General features: G+C 35.0%; 1 long non-coding RNA gene across 1 annotated transcript; it reads left to right on the top strand.

Moving 5' to 3' along the window:
- Positions 1-47: 47 nt before the first annotated feature.
- On the top strand, positions 48-20,859 carry LOC148610235 (uncharacterized). Its single transcript, XR_015924822.1, has 3 exons — positions 48-155; positions 4,095-4,199; positions 20,663-20,859. It is a non-coding gene; the product is annotated as an uncharacterized LOC148610235 (long non-coding RNA).
- Positions 20,860-24,863: the final 4,004 nt, after the last annotated feature.

The raw sequence follows: 24,863 nt of genomic DNA on the forward strand, positions 1-24,863 counted from the left end.
TGATTGATTTTCTTTTGATTATGATTACCTGTATATGTTTATAACATATTACCTGTATTTTTCAGATTAGGTGTACATTGTAGGTGTAAGGCATGATTGAAGCAGGAGTTCTTGACTTTACCTTTTTGCACTTTTGACTCATGACTGAAATTAAGGTGAGTTGATCATGACCTGTATCATCAATCATTAATTCATCAATTATTTAGTGTATTGTCTTTGTAGAGTTTGTTTGTTTGAAAATACGTTTTGACTAGTTTTCAAAATTATGGCAGATAATAAGTCTAGATTAGAGGTTAAGGGTGAGAAAGCATGGGACGAAAAAGATGTTCAAAAAATGATATAGTATCTAACTGAACATACAAAGTGTAAAGTGGTAACTGAGGATGAATTTAATTCGATGTTTCGTAGACACAGTACCCCAAAACAGGTACCGGGACATGAAAATGAGGAAAATACTCCTCCTAAACCCCCTCCTCCTAGTTGTAACTTTTAACTTTCAAAAATACCACCCGCTACGCCAGTTAGAAATTTGACATCGTCTGCTATTAAAAATAATTTGTCAAACTGGCAGAGACCCAGACTTCTTACGTTTTCAGGTGATCAAAAAGGGGAAACAGCTTTTGATGTATGGAAATTTGAAGTTAAGTGCATTGTAAGAGAGGAAATTTATTCTCATACTGTAATACTGCAATCAATCAGAAGCTCACTGAAGGTACAAGCTAGAAGTCTATTGTTGACTTTACCTGAAACCACCATCCCTAATCAAATAATAGAACAATTGGAGGGCTGTATTGCAGACATTTTACATGGAAAAACAGGAACGGAATCAAACAGTTGCTGACTATGGTATGAAATTAGAGTCAATTTTGCAGTCGAATATTGAAAATGGTCATATTAGTTCGGAATCCAAAGATGAAATGTTGAGGTCTAAATTTTGGTCGGGTCTTAGTGATCCTTTGTTGAGAAATGCATGTAGACATAAGTATGACGCGATTAAGAATTTTGACATGTTAAGGAGAGAAATACGAGCAATTGAGTTGGATTTAGCGAACTCGTCGAAGTCGAACGTTTCGTCGCCAGTTCAACAAAATTCTATTGCTGTCGAATCTCAGAAGCTTACGGAAGTATTGAAAAAGCTTGACTGCTTGAATAGGTGAATGAATTCGATGGAAACGGAGTTAAAAGAACTTAAAAGTAAACAAACTGACCACCAAAAATTTACCTCTCCGAACAGAGGTCAAGGTCAAAGAGGTTATTTTAATAGCTCACGTTACCAGAAAGGCAGAGGTAGTTTTGACAGAGGTCACAATAGAGGACGAGGTCAGTTTAGAGGTAACAATACCAGTGAAGTTAAGGGTGATAATTAAAAAGGGGAGTAGTCTCTAATGAGGGGCAAATTAAGGACTTTGCTATTTCATTTGATGAAAAAAAATGCCCTGATAAAACTGAACATTTGTACAAAAGAGTGGTTGGTTCGTCAAACGAGGCGAAAGTTGAAATACATGGTCGTAAATGTAAGGCTCTTTTGGACAGTGGGTAAATGATATCTACTATTTTTTAGTCAGTTTTGAAAAATCTTAACCCAGTATCTGAGATTTTGAGTTTGTCAGTCAATGTGGCAAGCGGTGAAATACTTCTGTATTTAGGTTACGTTGAGGTTGAGTTGAAGGTTCCTTTTGTAAAAGGGAAAAGTTTTCAAGTGCCTATGCTTGTAGTTCCCGTTACAGATTATAATAGTAAGGTTCGATGTTTTGAATTTATTCAAATATGATATGAGAGACCATACATCTGGAAAAATTCCGTTTTTTGTTGTTTGTTAGGGTTTAACGTCCGAGCAGCAATATTTCAGCTATATTCAGACGATGAACATGAAATTGATGATAATATGAACATGAAATGATGATGAAATGAAAAAAGGGATGAGACACAAGGACAATGGGGTCGACAAATTTTGATTGCCACTTGATATAGGGAGAGGTGGGTAGGGGCGGACAATTTAGCCTCCTGTGGCGGAACCCTATGGTTTCTACTCCGGGAGAATACCACAGTAGGGTTCTTTAAGGTGCGAGGAACGTGGCATCTTTCCCAACACGGTGCACCACTATGGTTTGCGGTCAGGTTTTCGTATTATAGCCTGACAACCCCAGCATGTAACACGCCAGGGGTACCCCATTCCACCACCTGGGGCACACATCCTGGCCATCTGGCTAGGGTTCTGAGCACTATTTAGTCGCCTTGTACGATAAGCTTAGCGCTGCTGCAGGCCTATTCTTTTGACACTCGGACCTGCACGGAGCGGAAAAATTCCGAAAGCTTGACATGTAGCTATGTCCTCTTTCACGATTGAAAATACAAGTTTGGTTCATTCCACAAATAAGAGAGTTGTAAAGTTGATGCCTATGTCTATTAAAACAGTGTCTGGAGTGGTTAGTGCTCAAGGTGACACAGGTTCTACCGTAGTTACTGAAAATTTAGATTGTGAATTGTCAGATAGGGTATCAGTATGCCCTAGGATTTTAGAATTGAAGAAATCTGGTAACTGTAGAATTCCTGTTCGGATATTTAATATGACGGCAAAAATTGTTGAAATTAGGCCAAAATCTATCTTATGTGATGTCAAGGTTATACGCCGTATCGATCCTTTCGATGACAGTGTCTATCTATAGATAGTTCTTAAACCAAGATTGATGTTTTAGAGGAGGATATAAAGAAGCTTGGTTGTATCGTCGATGACAATTTATCTGGTGAGGTTAGACGAAGACTGTTCAGCTTGTTAGGCAAATGGAAGTCCGTGTTTTCAATAGGTCCTACAGATCATGGGTATACATCATTTGTCGAGATTGAAATTAAGCTGACTGATGATACCCCGTTTAAAGAACCTTATAGATGGATACCCCCTTCTATGTTCAACGAAGTACGTGAACATCTCATGGACATGCTTTAGGGAATCGAGCAGTCCTTTTTCAAGTAATGTAGTTTTAGTCCGTAAGAAATATAACAGTTTAAGGCTCTGTTTAGATTTAAGAAGAATTAATCGACGAACCATAAAAGACGCTCATCCTTTGCCTAAGGTGGACAAGACGATAGACTGTCTTTCAGGCTCGAAGTATTATTCAAAAATAGCTTTACGGGCGCCTACTGGCAATGTGGCATAAAGGAATCTGATAAGTATAAGACCGCATTTTCACTTAGTCCTCTTGGTTTTTATGAATGCAATAGATTGTCCTTTGGTTTCAAAGACTGCTGAGGAACATTTGGAAAGGTTAGATTCTGTATATCGTCGTTTGAAGGAAAATTGTTTGAAGGTGAAGGGTTCTAAGTGCGAATGTTTCAAAACAGAGGTCAAATATCTAGGTTTTGTGGTTTCAGAAGAAGGTATTAAACCGGATGACGAGAAGATTGGGGTAGTCAAAAATTGGCCAGATATTCAGAATGTAAAGGATTTGAGGAAATGTTTGGGATTCACCTCGTATTATAGAAATTTTGTAAAAGATTATGGAAAAAATAGTGAAACCTCTTAACGATCTTCTTGTGGGTCATTGTACCAATGCTAATGGTCGGAAGAAGTCTAAGACTAAACCTAAGCTTTGGCAATGGGGTGACCTGGAGGAAAACGCTAAGAAAATTATTGTAGAAAAATTGACCAGTCCTCCCATATTAGCATATGCTGATTATAACCTCCCATCCATTGTGCATACAGATGCGAGTGGTGGCTTGCTTTCAAATTCGGTGTCAGTATTAGCACTTAGCAACAGAAATGGCGGAATAACTTGCATTTCACGTAAGGAATTATATTTTTTTATTGTGCATATCAATTGTAAGTACTAATGTTTATTTTTTTTATAAACCGAGAAACGCATAAAAAATAAAAAGAAAGATAACTCTGTTTCGATATAAAAGAATGGCTCAATAATATGGGTGAAGAAAAAAAAGACAAAAATGATCTTGAAGGGACGTGGAATACAGTTTAATAATTAATTATGTGTTAATTGCTCACATTGTCAAAATGTACGGTACTTACTTTTGGTGTTAACATTGAAAGAAAGTAATATATGTCTAATTCCCATTATAACGGCTATCATAATACTTTCCAGGCTTTATACAGACAGGGACGAAAACAGAAATTTTGAGAAATAGTAATAATAGTTATTCAACCATATCTTGGTCTACTCCCTCACAAGCAACACAATTTGAAACAGGTAAACTTCAGATGTTTATTACATATACAAATCTTGAATCAAATTGAAACGAACCAATGTGTTTCCAAGATTATGAGTTGATAAGCAAAAAGGGCTTGCGAACGAACTAGTATAAACAAATTGTCTCTAATCTTTATACCTCAGGCAATATAAATCTGAGCTACCTAGATATAATAAGCACGTCGAAATATCAATGGAACATTCCCCTTAAAACCTGTGCTCAGGAACCTAAACGGGGGCTAGGCGCTCTGCCCACAGAGCAACTGGGATGTGTGCCCCAGTTGGTAGAATGGGTACCCCTGGCGTGTTACATGCTGGGGTTGTCGGACTATAATACGGAAAACCTGACTGCAAACCATAGTGGTGCACCGTGTTAGGAAACATGTCACGTTCCTCGCACTTTTAAGAACCCTGCTGTAGTATTCGATAGGAGTAGGAACCTTTGCGCTCCGCCACAGGAGGCTACATTGCCCGACCTTACCCATCTCTCTCTTTTTCTAGTGGCTATCAAATTTGTTGACCCTATTATCCTTGTGGTCCATCCTTTTTTTTTTTCAATCGAATGAACTGTTGAACTACGGGTAGCCATTGACACATTGTTATGATTCAAAAATAATTGTTGGATATTATTATATATTTATGTATACAACGTTTTGCTCTTATATACAATATATTTACAAACAGCTACTTCAACACCACATTGGAATGTACGGTTTCTGGATTAAGAACATTTTATAAATAGCTAAAACAATGACCACTGTTCTATTTTTAGTAACAGATAATTTCCAGAAACAGAGACCTTACCCATCCCTCCCTTTTTCTAGTGGCAATCAAAGTTTGTCGACCCTCTTGGCTTTGTGTCCCATCCTTTTTTTTCATTTCATTATCCTTTCATGGTCATGTTATCATCCATTTCATGTTCATCGTCTGAATATAGCTGAAATATTGCTGCTCGGACGTTAAACCCCAACAAACCAACAAACAAAAACAAATTAGTTAGGTCTAAACTTGACTGGATCTATTGTTTTTGGTTCCGCCAAAAAATCTTGCCTTAAAATTTTAGACGCTGTTCATCACCAGGGTTTGCAACTTTGCCTAGGTGCCTTCAGAACTTCTCCTATTGAGAGCCTTTATGCCGAGGCAAATGAACCATCTCTTGCAGACAGATGTTTAAAATTAGGCCTTAGTATGTAAGTAAACTACCCAGTTCAGGTCCGGCTGTCAAAAGAATACGCCTGGAGCAGTATTAAGCTTGTCGTAAATTGCGACTTAATAGTGCTCAGAACCCTAGCCGGGGGCTAGGGTGCTCTGCCCACAAAGCAACTGGGCTTTGTACCCCAGGTGGTGGAATGGGGTACCTGTTTGATTGTTGGGATTTAACGTCCGAGCAGCAATATTTAAGCCGATGAACATGAAAGGGATGATAAAATGAACATGAAATTATGATGAAATGACAAAAAAGGATAATGAGTTCGACAAATTTTGATTGCCACTGAAAATAGGGAGAGATGGGTAGGGGCGGGCAATTAAGCCTCCTGTGGCGGACCATAAAGATTCCTACTCCTATCGAATACCACAACAGGGTTCTTTAACGTGCGAGGAACGTGACATGTTTCCCAACACGGTGCACCACTATGGTTTGCGGTCAGGTTTTCCGTATTGTAGCCTGACAACCCCAGCATGTAACACGCCAGGGGTACCCCATTCCACCACCTGGGGCACACATCCAAGTTGCTCTGTGGGCAGGGTGCCTAGCCCCGGTTGGGTTTCTGAGCACTATTTAGTCGCCTTTTAGTCGACCTTATTATCCCTATTATGTTGGGGTTGAACGCCCGAGCAGCAGTATTTCAGCTATATTCAGGCGATGAATATGAAATTGATGATAAAATGAACATGAAATGAAAAATGGGATGGGACACAAGGATAATGGGGTCGACAAATTTTGATTTTCACTGGAAATATGGAGAGTTGGGTTTTAAATTGCTGCTGAAACAGAATTATATTTTTAAGTAAAACTATTACTCAGAGATATCGAAGCGCATTTGCAAAATTTAGGTGTGGTGTAGCCCCCTCCCCCCAAGCGTATTGAAACAGGTCGTTATGAAAGTAAAGATGGCAATAAACGTGTATGTATTATAGGTAATGATCAGATTTAGGATGAGAAACATGTGTCCCATTATGTATTAGCTTGCCCTCTTTGTAAATATGCGAGAACGATTGTGTTTACACGCATCTTAAATTTGTCGGAATTAAAATAAAAAATTAAAAAAAATCATAAATAAATCTATTTCTTTTGTCTTGGTATCTCTTACATAAACATTTAACAAGCTGACCACAGTCTAAGTTATTAAAAGGCGCACATCAAAAGTTGTGCACCTATGGCAAATAATTTGTCGGGATGAAATAAAACAATAGCAAAATCATTTGTCCTTTTAAGATTTGTAAATAGAAACAACACATTATATTATAAAATATTAAGCATTAATCTTTTCAAAAAAACAATTTAACACTTCCTCGGTATAAATAGTATTATGGAGCAGTTTCCACTGCAGTTGATGAGTTTTTCTATTCACAAAATTGGCTTCTAATGAAACTCATATGTTATCCTATTGAATATTTTTGTGAATGAAGAAATGTTCCCAATTTCGCTCACAATTTGGAATCAGTGGGAATTCATAGAAACTCTGATTTGTTTCATTTTTATATCCTTTGTCGCCATAATCTTGCTCTCTCGTACAAAATGAGTGTTATTAAACTCGAATGGCACTTTCTTCTGGAATAAGTTAATAGGGTTACAGACCACCAATTCAACCAATGAGCATTTGGAACGTACCCAAAAATAGTCCTACGCTGAAATTACCCCTGTTCCTCATAGTGCTGTGAAAAAAGTTCTCATCTCATTTGAAAAATTTAAACAGTTTCTGAAATGAAAAACATTTCTGTACATTTTATAGGTGCATTTTGCTTCTTGTGATGTGAAGCCTAATCTCCATAATGATTTCTAAATATACCCCTATCTTGTGAAAACACTGGGATTTCCCATGCTATTTATAGACACTTCACTTCCGGTGACCACTGCAAGTCTGCTAACCCCACATGCCATTCTGAGGATTGTGAGCTGACATATGTAGAATCATGCTGATATATAGTCCTCTGCAGGTTAAAGTTAAGGTAAAGTCCAGAGAAGCCATTGAATATTGTGAAATTAGCATAGAAGCCTATGGAAAGTGGAATTAGTGGTTTTTAGCCATAATGCTAAATTTTAGAATATTTATATGCTCAGCTTTAAAGGCTGCCTTTATTTTGCCGTATTGAGCTATCCATTTTCTCTTATTGTTTGATTAATTGAAAACAACTAGAGATGACTCAAAAGAATTAGTATGGGTTTTCCATACATTCTTTACCGTTTTTATCCCACTTTTGTGCAAAATTATCAAAAAAATAAAACTTTCCTGCCACATTTAAAATTCGAGTAACCCATAATATTCTCCTCTAGAAGTTTTCTAGATACAATTGTTAATACCTTAAAATAGAAAGGTTATGATTGTTTAATCAGTTGTTATGTTATGTATGGCACATGTCAATCGGTTCACTGATTTTCGGCATATCAAAGGAAAACCGGCACTTACCTAAACAATGCTTAATTACTTGTTTATTTGTGATTATTTTTGTATGTTGTTTTTAATTTATGCATTAAGTATCAATCTCTAACTTAATATGTAAAAATAATTCATGTTACAGCACCCTTTCTAGTCCTTAGTGGCATAGTATACGTCCTTAGTGCACTAAGGACTCCTTAGTAGTATTTAGACGTACCACAAAATACCACGGTGCATGTAAACCACTAAAAGAATAAAATTATGTCATCATTACTATAAAGAATATTTTGTGTTAAACATTGATCGACCTTTCTCTAAGTGTTGTAAATGTATATGTAATGAACCTGTCATATGTAAATGACCTTATTTATTTAAAGCATTTCAAAATCATGGGGATGGCCATATAACATTAAAGAGTCCAATCTAGATTTGTATCACTCTTCTGTTGACTTACCAAAGCATTTGGAAATGTTCACAGACTCACATGAAATACATTTGTATGAGGCTGAGTACGAACAACCAAACTACCAACTTACGTGTAGCTGCTACATGTAGTAATACAAGTCATTTTTGACATATGGACAATTCTTTGGTCAGGCTTCACGAAGGTTACTAACTGATATCCTTGTAATGGGTGTTCATTACAGACCCAAAAAATGTATACAAGTCCATAAAAAACATGTAGTAGCAGCTTGTCACGTTTGAAAATTTATCTTAAATTAGTCAAACAAATAAATGCAACCACCCCATATCATTATATACTAGACCGCGCATATTTGATATTGAGAGTTGAACACTATACAATATTTCAAATTCGAATGTACTGCATGAATACCGAACGAAAATGTTTGTATACTTGTATATACAGTCATATAGATGTAATCGGATTGTGCGCTGTCTACATCAACAACAAAACCATAACAAGGACAATTCCCGACTTTTGTTTGTTCATATATCTAGTGTTTTATTACTTTTTCTGTTAAATTTTGTTCTTTTTTCTTAACTTTAATTTTGTCTATCCCGCCACACGTCGTGGCGAGGAATTATGTGATACCCTGATTTCGTGTTCCTCGTATTTTTCGTGAAATGCAAAATTTTTTTTTCCATTTTTTACCATCCCCCATTTTTTTTTACCGATGCATGTTTCCCGATGATAACTTGAAAACAAATGGAGAATTGCTTCGAAACTATTCATTGTTTTTAGTACCATGAAATACAGGGTAAGTTCCGTTTTCTTATACGTTGTTTTAATCATACGTTTATCCTACATTTCTTATGTCCATAATTACTATATGTAACATGTTTTAAAATGCTTAGGTCGATAAGCACTCAATTCAGTTCCATTGTTGAAGACGACACTTGGTGCGTATTCTCAATGCTTTTTATGGTACACTGCTTTATAACTTATTGATATCCTTCAATAGAACATGGCATATAATAAAGTAAAAGAAAACTCGACTTTATACTTCAGACTTGAAAATATGAATAAGGATACCAGTAAAAAATTTGAACTCATGAAACGAATCTCGTGTCTATCAGTTCAGTGGTCTAATTACTAGTTTACATTATACTATTAACAAAGGTCTAACGACGATCTTATACACTAAGAAAAAACAAATATGAGCATATACTTATGAAAAGCCATGTAAGGCATCCATTCCAGTTGATCATGCATGTAATTTATACTACCAAATTTATACATCCAAATCGAAAAACCATACCTATAATTTGTGAACATTCCCGTACGCTAATATACAGGCAGTTATACCCTCCCACGGATCGTATGTTAAATACTAAAGAGTAATCAAGGGAACCAAGGTTATAGCGGTAATCAAAAGAATGTAATCCAGGGACAAAGACCAGACATGGAAAACAGACATACACAACAAAGAACATAAAGTAACTAAAATCATACATACAAAGTAACAAAAGTAAATAAGCAACTCGGACTCGACTAAAACCTGGGAGCATGGACCAGGTGCACCGGTAGGGTTAGCTCATCTGCTTTTCTAGAAACACCCGTCGAGTTGCGAATACGAATTTTCATGTGGCCAGACGTGTTTTAAGGAATTATATCCGTTAAACTGGCATCTATACATATACTTGTTTTCGTGTGAAACTTTCCACGAAACCTGTAAAATATCCCCATTACATATGTAACTGTATGCGAAATATTGGTGCTTTACTAATTTTGAATGTTTCTATGCATTCATGGCATTAACAAATGAACATGTACATGTAGACTGCAACACTAGTGGAAAAAATCACAGAACTGCTCTGCTTCCTATTCCAGAAAACATTATGACGAAAAGTTTCGAAAAACCCCGACACATCTTCATGCAATTGAGGTGTTCTTACCGTGATATGGCCCTGTTCGCCGAAACGTTAGAATTAGTAATCAATCAGTCTTTTACAGTTTATTATTTGTTCTGATTCTTTGAGCTGTCTTTTGGCAATTTAGAGTCACAAACTGAAAAACACTCCTGTCTTACAAATTTTATATTTTATTCATCGACTTTGGGAACTTCATAAAGAGATTGCCTTTCTGTGGGAACCCTGTCATGTTGGTATTCAGGGAAATTCAGTTGTAGACAGGGTTGCTAAGGCGTTACATGAAATAATAAAGGACGTTAGTTTGCCACACACAGATTTTAAAACTTTAATAAGGACATAAATTTAAAAAAAAAGGACTGGACCGATATGACACAACAAACTCCATATCATAACCGATCTAGGCGTTTATCAATCTGGATCGGGCAATCGCAAAGAGTAAGTGGTCATGACTAGATGTCGCATTGGACATTCCAGATATACACATGACGATTTGCTTGTTGGTGATCGTCGACATGAGTGTATCCCATCTGATTTTCCTTGCTCTATCAAACATTTTCTTCTACATAGTGTGAATTTTGCCAATACCTGGCAAGATTATTTTGACTGCGACAATATGTTTGATTTGTTCAAGACCATTTTCTCACAAAAAGATTATCGATTTCTTACGGGACATCGGTTTATTGAATAAAATCTAAATTTGATAACTTCCTTGATTCTTCAACATTGTAAATGTTTTATCGAAGTGATGTTTCTATGTGTATTTTTTGTCTTAGATTTACCTTTTACGTACCTTTTTATATGTATATAGATTTTTTGTTTTAATTTCATTATTTTATAAAGAGACTGATTTGGGTTTAATATTTTCATTTCATTGAATGTTCTTACCATGATATGGCCCTGTTCGCCGAAACGGCATTAAAAAGTAATTATCAATCAATCAATCAATCTTTCACAGTTTATTATTTCTGCTGACTCCTGGAGCTGTTTTTTGGCAATTTAAAGTCACAAACTGAAAAACACTCTGATGTTACAAATTTTATATTTTATTCATGGACTTTGGAACTTCATAAAGAGATTGTTTTTCTCTGGGTACCCAGTCATGCTGGTATTTAGGGGAATTCAGTTGTAGACAGGGTTGCTAAGAAGGCATGAAATGAAAAAATAAAGGACGTTAGTTTGCTTTACACCGATATTAAACCTTTTGATATGGAAATAACATTTTGTTTTAATTTCATGATTTTATGAAGAGACTTTGATCTTGATTTTAATATTTTCATAACATTAAATTTTTTTTTGTGCCGTGATATGGCCCTGGTCGCCGAAATGGCATTAAACAACAACTATCAATCAATCCAAAAATTCCAGTTTTTATGAAAAACTGATTAATGGCATAATGGAACTGAAAAAAAAAGCGCCTGAAATGAGAAGATATAGTGGATACATCGATATTTAAAACAATAGTTCCCGGCATGTCTGTTGTACACCGTTTATTCCCGACCTGCGGACAAACATCTTGTCAGCATTTATCCCCCTTTGGAGGAGGTGTCTATTCGGAACACATAAAGTTTTTCATCCGATATCGACGATAAATCTCGAAAGTCAAAAGAGTCGTTCTACTGACCCTGCCGTAAATTTTCTTTACTCTGGATACAAATAAAAATCATCCTGATGTAACCTACCAACAGAATGAAACATCCTGTAAATTTTAGAAACACCGTTGTGTTTGTCTACTGGGGATTCCATTTTCATTTGAGTTACCTCCCTTATCTGCACCCGAATCCGGACATTGGTTAGAGAGACTTCGAAATTATATCTGCTCTTACGGGAGGTAACTCTGCAAAAACAGGATAAAATATGGCTGCATCCCGAGCTCCGCAAGTAGGGAATATATATATATATATATATATATATATATATATATATATATATATATATATATAATAACAATTGGATTCATTTTGAGGTATTTTTTTTCATGGGTTGGGGTGGCAATTTTTCACCTAACTTTACTAAGAAAAATTCAAATATTTATTTCTTGGGCTCATATTGAAGCTAAGACATCATATTAATGTGCCATATCTCACAAAAGCTTGTTTAAACTATGGTATTTTAAACAAAAGGAAATGAGTGTGATAAAGAAATTATGAAAATTCCAATTTCACGATTTTATAGTAAAAAAAGTAAAAATTAAGCGTCTGACTTGATCAGATATGTTAGGCACATTATTATCTTAATTATGAATGCGTAAAATATGAGTTTTACAGTGTCAGTATGCTGTTAATTCTGTTTGACATTGATACCATTTTTCTAGAGGTAGGGGTAATATTTTAAACATTTTCTGAAAATTCGTTCTTGCAAATTAGTTTTTGGTGAAGTATTTATGTATAAAATTAAATTATCTATCGAATAACAAATGTACCAAATTTGAGACGTTTTTGTTGAGTAATAAATTCCATTTTTTTAACATTTTTGATAAATTCTGGCTACGAAAATCGCCAAAATTCATCAAAAGAACCCCAGAAGTATAAATTGTGATAATACTAAAATGTAAATATCAAATAAGCCATTTTTTTACTGAAGCATGCATACTCTAAGTGTTTGACAATGAAAAACATGTCAATTTAAGCGATTTTTCGGCCGGGCAGGAGTTCATTTTGTTTCGATTTTACCCCGAAACCGTAGGTGTTACCACAATTATCTTGTTACCATTGTAAAGCTGAGATATTGGGCTACACGATTATTTATACATATGACATTTTATGTCCATTTGTAGAATGGAGATTTTCGTATATAAAAAAAACTTCAGTTCATTTTTTGGCGACAAAAATATTCGTAAAAGGGAGGTATGAGAGTACCTTAAAATCATACTTCGATGGATAAATGGGTGGGGATGGGGTTCACGGGGGTTATGTACTTTGCCGAAGAGTCGATTATCTACATGCAACTGTACATCCGTGTATGAACTTTCCTTATGCTATAAATTCCTTCTACAAGGTCAAATATGAACACATCAAGACTAAAGTAACTATTTGAAGATCTCTCTCAAACTGAATGAGTAAGCGTAAGAAATAGGATTATTTTAACTATAAAAATTAATTTACACAAATATCCGAAACAAAACAATCCCGACCGCCAAGTTCTTTAACTATGAAATGACTTTTTATATCGAAAATGAACGTTGATAAAATGATTGATTGTTGGGGTTTAACGTCCGAGCAGCAATATTTCAGCTATATTCAGACGATGAACAAGACGTGGATGATAAAATGAACATAAAATGATGAAATGAAAAATGGGATGGGACACAAGGATAATAGGGTCGAGAAATTTTGATTGCCACTGGAAATAGGGAGAGGTGGGTAGGGTCGGGAAATTTAGCCTCCTGTGGCGGAGCCGCATGGTTCCTACTCCAGGAGAATACCACAGTAGGGTTCTTTAACGTACGAGGAACGTGGCATCTTTCCCAACACGGTGCATCACTATGGTTTGCGGTCAGGTTTTCCGTATCATAGCCTGACAACCCCAGCATGTAACACGCCAGGGGTACCCCATTTCGCCACCTGTGGCACACAACCCAGTTATTCTGTGGGCAGAGCGCCCTAGCCCCCGACTAGGGTTTTAGTCGCCTTTTACGACAAGCTTAGCGCTGCTGCAGGCCTATTCTTTTGACACCTGGACCTGCACGGGTCTTGAAATCAATGTCAATCGAAAGTCAAATAAATGTTAATTGAATATCAAATGGATACCAAATGAATGTCAAATAAGTAACCAATTTCACATTGCTTCCGCTTTCCTGCTATCAGACGCGTTGGAATAACAGGGAATATGGAGATTCCTGTCCATTATTTTCCAGGTGTTCTAAAAAGACTTTGAAGGCATTTCCACCATTGTACGGTGCCTTATATACTCTATGAACTTACAGTATTCATTAATATATGTTTTTTTCAGCAATATTTTGGCAAATATGACAAGAAAGAACGATGCATTTACTTACTAACCGTGTAGGGCCTGGTCGTCCAGGTTTTCGATTTAGTCTCTTCGAAAGACTCTTGTTCCTTCCCTGTCAGGGGTCAATGAACACTAATTTACAAAGGTGCCATTAAGTGGATCAGCAATTTGTTTTTTTTTCAGCTTTTCACGACAAACAATAGTTTAATAGTTGCAATTGATAATGTTATTTCTCAAAATTTTGCTACTTTAAGCGGATTCTTACGATAATAAATAACAACTTAATATACTTCTTGTAGAAAGAGATTAATGTAAGCAACATGTATGTTCCATATTGAATAAGAATATCTTACGTTAAGACATGTTCAAAACGATTGAATTGTCTGTTTTTCCATGTCTGGTCTTTGTCCCTGGATTACATTATTTTGATTACGCTAGAACCTTGGTTCACTTGATTACTCTTTTAAATTAACAAAAGCATTAGTGGGTGAAATGATAGGCAGATCTGTGGGTTTTTGACATACATGTTTTTTTATTGTTTCTCATTTTGACAAATACTAAAAACTTTATACTTAAATACTAAAAGAGAAGCTCTCTTTTGTATATACTCTGTAATAAATGCCAACTTGTTAAGTAATGTCAGAGTTAGAATCGACTATTCTGACTTCTCAAGACGCCCCCCCCCCGTCCCCGTGTGTATTGCTATCCTTCTCATGGTAGGGGGGACTTGCGTGCCTCAGTAATCCTAAGAGCTATGCCAGCTGGAGTTCTTTCTCCTGGTAGGGTTACCCATGCTGGACAGGTCAAAGTTTAGATGCCAGACTTAAGCGATCCGAACATCGACCGTGGGCACGGTGTTTAAAATAAAAAGTGAGTTCACCTACTTGTTTGCCGTGAGTTGCAACCCGTGAGTTATTGATGCGCGAGGAGGTCCTAATGGATGAAAGTCGTATCTAGACTCCAGTCGAGACGTAACCCCCGTGTCATCAATGGCTGGATGTTCGAGGATACGGCTGTATATGCCACTCGGCCCTTAGGTCATCTAAACGTGAAGTCGAATGGACCCCGTTCAATAAATCGGCTGGTCACACCATGCCTTTCATTTGTCCACCTGCTTTACTGATGGCATTTTGTTCAATCCAATGTTTCTAAGATTTTCAAAAGCTGACAAATGGCAAATGAAGAAGGCGGTGGATCATGGGTCAATCGAGTAGTACGCGGTCTATGCGCCATTGATAGATACGCTCTGTATGTCGTCTCTGGAATCCCTGATGCTATCTTCTGGAAATCCGTAGAATTCTAGCGTCGCCCGTGTTGGCACTCGGTGGCGGGTGGGGAACAGAGATGATGAAACTTATAAAACTTAGCATGGCGACAAAAATTAACGGAGAGTCCAATGTTTCTTATTCAAAAAAACGAAAAAGTGAAGTCAACAATTCTTCCGAAGAAAGTGATAATAACTGGCCAAGATTTATTGTATTTTCTGCAAAAGACAAAGAAAAAATGTTAATGACCTTTCTCCATTTTTAATACCAAGAGTATAGCTGGCGAAGCCAAAGATACAAAGAAAATAAGATCAGGATTTTTAATTGAATGCCTCAGACCTAGACAATCAGCAAATCTGTTAAAATTGACAGAGATTGGAGACTTGATGTGGTTTCATCTGCACACAAGCCGTTAAGACAGTGAAAAGATTTACTTCTCGACATGAAGATGCGACCACACCAATGAGAACAATTGTGCTAACATTTAGTTCCACTAAAGTGCCATATCATGTCTACATTGGTCCATAGAGGACACCTGCCAGTCTGTACATTCCTAACCCACTTCGGTGTTTTAAATGTCAGAAGTTTGGGCACGGAAAGGGCCAGTGTAGAGGAAAACTGTATTTTTTATATGTATATAGCTTTTTTGTTTTAATTTCATTATTTTATGAAGAGACTGATTTGCGTTTAATATTTTCATTTCATTGAATGTTCTTACCATGATATGGCCCTGTTCGCCGAAACGGCATTAAAAAGCAATAATCAATCAATCAATCAATCTTTCACAGTTTATTATTTGTGCTGACTCCCGAAGCTGTCGTTTGGCAATTAAGAGTCACAAACTGAAAAACACTCTGATGTTACAAATTTTATATTTTATTCATGGACTTTGGGAACTTGATAAAATGATTGTTTTTCTCTGGGTACCCAGTCGTGCTGGTATTCAGGGGAATTCAGTTGTAGACAGGGTTGCTAAGAAGGCATTGAATTAAGTAATAAAGGACGTTAGTTTGCCACACACCGATTTTAAACCTTTAATAAGGAAATATATTTTAAAGATGTGGAAGGACCAATGGGACGGTCTTGAACACAACAAAGTCCATTCCATAAAACCTGATCTAGGCGTTCATCAATCCGGATCGGGCAACCGCAAAGAGCAAGTTGTCTTGACTAGATTCTGCAATGGACATTCTAGATCTACACATGGCCATTTGCTTGTTGGTGATCCTCGACCTGAGTGTATCACATGTGATTGCCCTTTCTCTATCAAATATGTTCTTCTACATTGTGTGGATTTTGCAAACAACAGGCAAATTTTTTTTGACTGCGACAATATGCTTGATTTGTTCAAAACCATTTCATCATAAAAAATCGATTTCTTACTTGACATCGGTTTAATTAATAAAATCTAAATTTGATACCTTCCTTGATTTTTTAATATTTTAAATATTTTATCGAAGTAATGTTTCTATGTGTATTTGATGTCTTAGATTTACCTTTTACGTACCTTTTTATACGAAAATAGCATTTTGTTTTAATTTCATGATTTTATGAAGAGACTTCGATCTTGATTTTAATATTTGCATTACATTAAATGTTTTTGCCGTGATATGGCCCTGGTCGCCGAAACGGCATTAAACAGCAATCAATCAAACAATCATTTAATATGTTCATTTCATTGATTTTTTTTTTGCCGTGATATGGCCCTGGTCGCCGAAACGGCATCAAAAATAACAATCAATCAATCAATCTCAAGACGCTACCGTTTTCAGGCTTTTGGATCAGGGTTATAACAAAATAAGCCTTATACGCTAAAAAATTGTTCTATTTCCGCTCGCTACAATATCTTATTGAAATATATTCAATTTCACGTTTACACAGTTTGCAGTCTCAGAGAGAAGAATAGTAAGGCAAATGCAAGTCTTTCCCATTTTTGAACCACTCAAAGAAGTTTCCGTTGTCATAATTATTATACAAATGTATGTTAAGCTATGTCGCTTAACATATGTCGAAAGGATTTTTTTCTGTAGCTTTGACTTCTAGATCAAATCAATTATTGTTCTAGTTTTGTGTGTACTTTTCAGGGGCGTATTCGTCAGCTACTTATCTTTTGGTGTTCCAGCTTTATATTTTTATTTAGGGTTTTCTCTCCAATGACTTTTTGGTAGATCCACCTATAGTTTGACGAGTACTTTTGGTAATGGTATTTTACTACAAATTTGAAAACAAACACACAAAAACGTTCTCAAAATGATACAAATTATATTAGTATCATACGAGTGGCTTAGTGCAAACAATAATAACTCCGGATATATGTCTAGGTTACCTTTGTTCCAATACCTAAAATGGATAGATACGTCGTCGTGAAAATTTTGAAAGCCCACCCCTCTTTCCCTTACCACTTAGCCACTATGTCTATTTTTGGACTGGGGTGAAATTTGAACAAACCACATTGTTGTTAAAAATCAATAGAAACCTTGCAACCCTTTTAACCGTTACACTGTTAACACTTTCCATGGTCAATAAAATGTCAATATACATATTCCTATAATATTATCAACAATACTTATAGTTCATGATAGCTTGTGTAATTTGTTTTATTGAAACATTAAGAGGTTTGCTTTTGAATGTAAAATAATGTAGAAAAAAAAAATCATGCAATTCACATTAATAATTAAATTACGACAGAACAAAACTGACCACCCTGTAAAATCAAAAAATTCTGAAGAATTTTTTTTTTTTGAGAGGAAGAAGTATTTGTTAATACTTAAACGTTACAAAGGAACAAATCATTCTAAATATATCGTTTGTCTAATGGCTATTGTACGTGGAATTTCAAACAGAATATTCTTAATTTTCCTTTTTTTTTTTTTTTTGGTTCTTTTTTTGATTTTGCAGTGCGTCTTCTTTTATAATTCATTATTATATCATGAATTTTATAATGTCATCTTAACCATATTTTAAAGAGTCCTGTTGTTTTAGGGAAAGCAACGTTCTCTAAATGCCATTACACACCATCGAATCAATATCATGATGTATTCGTAATATTTAATTTCTATCAATGTTTAGACTAAATAACTCAATATATTATTTTGTGATAAAAGTTTGGAAAATATTCAACGAAAAACTGCACTGATTAAGCACATATTAGAATACCAAATATTTATTGCTCTAGATTATTATTTCATTATTTCATACTTTGTAAAACAATGTCTGTAAAGAAACCTAAGTAATTTATGTTTTATTATTCGTTCAGTATCAACAACATTTGGTGGAATATTTGTCTGTGTTTTGTGTTTTTTGGTATCTATCGCCTAGTATATAAAGACGAGAAATAAATGTGCTAGAAAAGGTTTTTCTTTAAGTTTATTAATATTTGAGTCAGAAAACAGCTTATCAATTTTAATTGGATGAAATACACCGGAATATAGAAATTGAAAACGCCCCTTTCTGTCTTCTACCGTCAGTGAATCATCATGAATCGCGTACCATTCTCGTGCATCGTAAGTATTGTTATTACATGTACCTATACCTTGTGACAATTTTATTCTTGTGACTGATTTACTATGACAAAGTGGTATCGTTGATCGGTGCATTATCAAAATTGACATTATGTCAAACGATGTACAAGACATTCAGAGATCTATGAAGTTGTCTCAGGAAAAACAATGTTGTTTAGTTAAGGGGTTTTCCTACTTAAACTGACCACACTCTACTCATTCACTTTCTCTAAAACGAGAAAAAGTGTAAGTATCCTTTTATTATGTTTATTGACATTTTCTTAGACCAATTATATTTTTTTGAGGAATTTGCAAAGATCAATTAAGTTACTGCAGTAACCTTAAGCACAGTATAATTCTAAATAAGAAAAGAAATGTATTACTAAAATTCTATAAAATCGGTTTTTATACATGTATCTGTCCTTTAACCTAAAAATATATGTATAAATGAAAATGTTAAAAAACCAAAACTGTGTATCGTTTGCAAACCACACAACGAATTCCAATGTTTTTTTCTGTTAAAAGCATATTAACTTATTAACTAAATCGACAAAATGAACATATACTAAGAGACTGAATTGATTTGTTACAATTCAAGCTTTCTGTGCATTTTTAACTCTATTGGAAATAAACAATGTCAGTAATACTTTCGAACCTTTTAAATGTAAAGACAATAAATTTCGAATAGAAAAAGAAAGAGGGCTTTGGTAATATATCACTGCACATTAAATAAATAATGATAAAATAATAATAACCAAAACATTAATGAATTCCTAAATAATGACGTAAGTACATTTTAATGGTACATACATTCATTGTGTTGATTTAACTCGTTTAAATAAGTGTTGTTACATGTACATGTAGAATATTTCCATATCTTTCGGGTTAATAGCAACCAGTTTACAGCGATCAAGAAATGAGTTCAACAGCAATGTGTCTGTACGTGAAGATCGCATCCCTTAGATGATCCCCAATGATAGCTATCACCCTAACAAGAAATAGCCTTAAAATAAAAGTTCCGCAGCAAAACAAATCTGAAATTAACACTCATCGGTATTAATTTACATAAATAGATACGAAATAATTTCTATGATCGAAAACATACAATTATTTTAATGCGTTCATTCAATTTTTTCATGCTTCATGAAGTATTCATAGAAGAATTCGGAAAACGTTATATGCAGTAACAAATGCACTTACGCGTTCTTATTTGCTGTAAGCTTGTTTTTCTACGGACTACTACATTACACTGCATAGACAGCCTTGATCAGTACGTACCGGTTGTTTCCGTAGAATACAAGTGAGAACCTGCTGATTTTTGCTGTACCACTTGCGGTTCGAAAAACCTCGCCCGCTTTTGAAACAATATAGTCCTGACTGTATTTTTAAAATCGAAGTATAGCTTTTCAAATATGGGGAAGACAATCATATTTTCTGAAAAAAAACCTGTCACAGGTTATGTGTATAACAATCCCGCCATCCGCGGAGAACTGTAATAATACCGGACTTAAAACATATTCTGCAAGTTAAAATGAAGATTAAACAATGTTGAATCTTTCGGTGCTATATTATATATGCAATGTACATGCCTACACCATATTAACCATATTTAGATAATTGATAAAAACATTAAGCCAATTATCCATTTCACGTTCTTCTCAATAGGGCTATTTCTATACTGCATACATTGAAAATAAAAACAAATAGTTCACAATAAATTTACCTATACTAGCCTGAAGATACTTAATACAGTGCTTATAGTATTTCAGTAAATATATATATCACTGTTTAAAGTCATGCCGTTACTTTAATTTTAGAACAAGCAAAAGATGTGCACATTTTGAATAAAACTGTCTCCCGCACAATTCCATCAAGCTTAAATGATGATTTAAGCAGTCGTTCAAGTAGGAGCGAAGTTAGTAGTCTGCAAGTGGAAGTAAGGATACAACAACCAATGAGTAGTTTTAGTGATCTAGAGAGAGGACGCGCAATAATCGACTGTTATTGTTGAAACATGAACCATCAAATAATGAATTGAAATTCTTATCTGAGTTTTGTATTTATAATATAAATGGTAATAAATGTATCCAAGAGGATTTGTGATTTTCAGGCTAAACTTATTTTATATGAATAGTCAGTAAAGTTGATTTGATAAAATAAGACGGAAACAACATTTAGAGGTTAATCAACATATTCTATCAAGATTCATTTAAACGAAAATGCATACAAGGAACAAAACAAAAAAAATTGTATTTATTGTGTGTGTTACAATATTATCATTTGTTATTGTGTATGTTGTACATCCTAATAAAAGCATTTTTTTTATAAAACATTATTGTAGTATATTAATGTATTGTTCCAGTACTTCAATAATTTAATACTAAACATAGATATATCTTTCAGTTCGATATTGTTTATCTCAAAACTTTGCATAAAAATGATTAGTTATGGTTAATGGTGTTGACTACACTAATTAAACAAAAATGGATATTGTGAATATCAAATAGACAACAACCAAGAAGAAACAACGTCAGCTTATGGCCACCCATGGGTCTTCAACTACTGACGAGGAAGCATCATTTCTCAAGGCAGGTTACATCAAGGTAAACTGACTGTGAAAACAAAATAATACATAGAGAGGCCAGACATTCCTGACTTTGGACAGGCACAAAAATACGTTGGGGTAAAAGTACTTTAGTGTGATCACAACAGTACCTCTTGTAAAACTGTTGAAAGAATATTGAATATTACACGATTTAACAAACCTAAAATCAGTTCAACAAGGTCTGAGTTCCATGTTATAATGGAAATTAAGAAACTGAATATACATTACACAAATGTGCAAACTAGGGACTACTACCAGTTAACTGACATACCAGTTTGAGACCAGTTAAAACCTTCAAAAAGTTGCTCTCAGCGTAAGTAATATCAATACAATTTCTTCTATATGCTATTTTAATGATTTGAAAACAATATCATAACTAATTCTTTTCCGAACGGTCATGTTTACTTATTGGGGGAGTATTAAACTTACCGTACTTTGTGTAGAATATTACCATGAAATATAGGGTGGTGGATATCTGCACGTGTTAGATTTTACAAGTACACCTCTATTTGAGAATGAGATCGTTGAATTATAATGTGAAGATGTTTTACACGAGCCTATAATACCGACACCATTGATGTAGTAATGTATGTGTTATAAAAATATTTCTGTCGTTCAAAACAGAAACCTTAATAGGAGGCCAAATTGCCCGACCCTACCCACCTCTCCCTATTTCCAGTGGCAATCAAAATTTGTCGACCCCATTGTCCTTATGTCCCATCCCTTTTTCATTTCATCATCATGTCATGTTCATTTTATCATCAGTTTCATGTTCATCGTCTGAATATAGCTGAAATATTGCTGCTCGGACGTTAAACCACAACAAACAAACAAAAACACTATTACAAATACGAGCAAATCAAACCTATTGCGTTATGTAAACACCACATTATTGACAAGGGGGTATCACCATCTTAAAACGGATAATCAACAAAAGGGAATAAAAAATCGTAAATGTTGGTATAAAGTTTGCCATCAATGAAATTAATACTAAGACTAAAAAAACTGACATACTTAATTACAAATCTTTGCTTTATACAAAACGTTCTGCAGGATGTATATTTTAGTAAATGCATTGGAGTCGTCGCTGATAAGAGACAAAAAAACATCCAAATTTTGGAAGGTGTCATAAACGTTTATCAAACAAATATTGTTAGGGTCTTTATTCATTCTTGCCATAAACTGCGATTCGTAACAATACAGAAAGGTGTCCACAATGAAAGGTGCTCTGATAATGCACCTAGGAAATGACGATTAACAGTATCGCTATAGAGGACGAAAATGTTGTATAACAGGTATTTGATTGACGTAAGCGTATGTAAAGCAGTCTTATTAAAAAAAAATGTTTTATGTGTTTTGTCACTAACAAATGATCTAAAATGATTTGAACACATGTATTCACATCCCAATTTATCAGAGACAATTAGATATGATATTCCAACTTTTGTGTTATGATATTATGTGGAAGTGTATAAATTAGGGTAGACAAATCAAAACAAACCTTGGACAAATTCGAAAGATCCCACATGGGCATGTAATTTATCAAGCACTTCAAGCATGTTTATATCACTCGAAAAACGTTACAACAATTTAATATTGGTTGTTTGTGGTATTGGGCACACTAGTAAGTAAAATAAAAGTCTGGTTGTTATGCAATTACTTAAAGTAAAAGTAGGAACATTCGTGTTACTAAGCTTAACTTTAAAAGAGGTAGCTATTCACACAGTTTCATTTTCTGAAAATTTATCATCTTTGAATGTAGATGAATTCGTCATTTTATTTTGTAGAATTTCAATATAACACTTACGTCAAATGGCAACAATATTTTCTCCCATTCATAGGCTTTATTCACACCGCTTGCGCGAGTAATTATATATTTGTAATTTCCCGCCAAGGGCCGGGAAGGTAAAATGTTGCGTGAAGACTCCAACTCGCTAAAGCTCACGGTTTAAAATCTAAAATTTAACTAACTCGTGTTTAGAATCCTGTAATCTCCTCGAAACTGAAGGAGACTCTAAATGTTTGCAACTACATGTGCAGAAATAAAAACATTCCTTGCAAAATGTATTCAATATGTGTTTTATTAATAAATACGGCTTCTGTTTCCTTCGAAATGTTTTATTTGGATGCCATTTTTTTTATATCTGTTTTGAAGTACTAATCTAAAGCTTTCTTGTTTACTTTTACATGCTTTAGCCATTTTACACAATACGAATGGACCCTGTGCAGGTACGGGTGTTCAAAGAATAGGCCTGCAGTAGCGCTAATTTTCTCGTAAAAGGCGACTAAATAGTGCTCAGAAACGTAGCCGGGGGCTAGGGCGGTCTGCCCACAGAGCAACTTGGTTGTGTGCCCTAGGTGGTGAAATGGGGTACCCCTGGCGTGTTACATGCTGGGGTTGTTGGGCTATAATACGGAAAATCTGACTGCAAACCATAATGGTGCACCGTGTTGGGAAAGATGCCACGTTCATAGCACTTTAAAGAACCCTACTGTGGTAGTCTCCCGGAGTAAGAACCATAGGGCTTCGCCATAGGAGGCAAAATTGCCCGACCCTATCCACCTCTCCCTATTTCCAGTGGCAATCAAAATTTGTCGACCCCATTGCCCTTGTGTCCCATCCCTTTTTCGTTTCATCATCATTTCATTTTCATTTAATCATCCATTTCATGTTTATTGTCTGAATATAGCTGAAATATTAAACGTTAAACCCCTTAAACCCCAACAATCAATCAATCATAATACAAATGGAGTGGGTCGTGAATGATGTAACGACATTCAGTTAAAATTGATAGTGACCGAAGAACGACATTTAGGTCCTCCTACAGGAGATGTGTTCATTTATCGGTCGTTTACGGCATTCGGATTGCCTCCAAGAACATGGAAACTGAGACTATATATAAAACTTGTGTTACAGTAATTTCAGGATGTTAGTGTATTTCCTTAATGTCCATATCTTTGCATAACTCACTATGATTAAAACTTATTTACGGATTGGATTATTGTAAAAATAGCAAATAGAATGAAGTTCAGTACATGTATAATCAAAATAATTAGGGATAATTTCCTTCACTGTATGATCACTCAAACTACCAGCAATTTTGATAAAACTTTTATCAATATACTCAAGTTTATGAAAATGATTTTTGGTGATTTTCTGGACAATCAGTTTTCGGGAAAAATTTGGAATAACAATATGCAATTAACTAAAACAGTTTCATATTTTGGACTGTTAAAAAGTGTGTAGTCTAGTAGATGGTATTGAACATACTTTTGTTGAGAGATGACGGTCATTGATTTAGAAATTGTAATCAGGTTTGAAGCTGAAATATGTTTATGTCGATGTTTCCGTTAATTGTTATCCGCGAGACCTGTAGTTGTGCATTAGTTTTGACCCTATATCGAAAATGTTG

This window comes from Perna viridis, chromosome 8 (genome assembly GCF_037379345.1).
Source record: "Perna viridis isolate PV_CMFRI_1.1 ecotype Kerala chromosome 8, ASM3737934v1, whole genome shotgun sequence".
NCBI classification, from domain to species: Eukaryota; Metazoa; Mollusca; class Bivalvia; order Mytilida; family Mytilidae; genus Perna; species Perna viridis.